The sequence below is a fragment of the Galeopterus variegatus genome, unplaced genomic scaffold (genome assembly GCF_000696425.1).
Source record: "Galeopterus variegatus unplaced genomic scaffold, G_variegatus-3.0.2 Scaffold1538, whole genome shotgun sequence".
Taxonomy (NCBI): domain Eukaryota; kingdom Metazoa; phylum Chordata; class Mammalia; order Dermoptera; family Cynocephalidae; genus Galeopterus; species Galeopterus variegatus.
Genome location: NW_007727649.1, coordinates 56,073 through 57,374, shown reverse-complemented (window position 1 = coordinate 57,374; position 1,302 = coordinate 56,073).

Genomic DNA, 1,302 nt, shown 5'->3' with positions numbered 1-1,302 from the left:
GGCAACCCAGGCCTGCACCCGACTTCCGTTTCCAGTGGGAAGTATGTCACTTCCCTTCCCATTGCCCTGGAGCCCCTTGGACGCTAAGAATGTGAGCGAGTCTCTGCATGCTTTGCTCCCTTCTTTGTACTTATTCTTGCCTCACCTCCAGGGTAGCCCTACAGAGCCGCTGCAAGGCTCTGCGGCCAGAGGCTTACAGTGAGGGGGCCCGAGGGGAGGGGGCGTCCAGCGTTAGGGGGTGTCTGAGGGGAACCGACAAGGGGGAGGGAGAAGGGTGAGGGGACCCAGAGGCATGTCTGGTAAGTTTATGATGCAAACCCACCCCAGAACCCTGGCAGATGTAGTGTGTGCATAGAGACAATGATGCTTAGTAGCCAGGACTTCGTGTGTGTGCACATGAAGTGTGTACTACATAAAATGTGTGTGTACAGAGTGCCTCAGCAGCCTGAAAACCATTTTCCCTCCTTTTTAGTTTATCCATTAAACTGGGCCCAGCCACCACCCACCCCTGCTGTCTGGAAAACTTTCTCCGGTTTCTGAGGCCACGTCTAGCATGAAGAGGTTTTATAGAATAGTTTTCGTTGATGGCAGGCCCCATTCTCCACTCTTCCCGCCCCTTTATTGAAATGGCATTGAAAACTCAAGTAGAGAAAGCACTGTTAAAGGGGCTGAAAAAACTACAGGAGACCAGAGCCATTGATTTATGTTAAAAATGAAGATCTCTTTTACTTGAAGGAACTTAAGGATGTTGGCATTCAAATAGCTGCTGTGGACTCTTCACAATAGCCAAGAGCTGGAATCAGCCCAAATGTCCATCATCGGATGAGTGGANAGGGGACACACTTGGGTGGGAGCGGGGAGAGGGAGGAGGGAGGGAGGTTTCGGTGATGGGATACAATAATTAACTACATTGTATATTGACAAAATAAAAATAATAAAAATAATAAAAAAATAAAAATAAAAAGTTGGAAAAATAAATAAATAAATAAATAAATAGGTTGATGTGAGCCTCCAAAAAAAAAAACAAATAGCTGCTGTGGGACTTGAAAGCAATAGAAATTTTGCCATAGTTGATAGAGAAGATTGTCACCAAATGAATATCTCCTAACTTGAGATTCTAAGATGGCGATGGGTCTGGAGCNACCTGAAAGAAGAAATGTACAAGGAAATCAATGCCCTGAAAAAGAATGTAGCAGAGCATGCAGAACTGAAGAATTCATTCAATAAAATAAAAAACACAACAGAGTTTAACCAGCAGGCTTGCAGAAGTAGAAGAGAGAACTTCTGACCTTGAAGATGGGC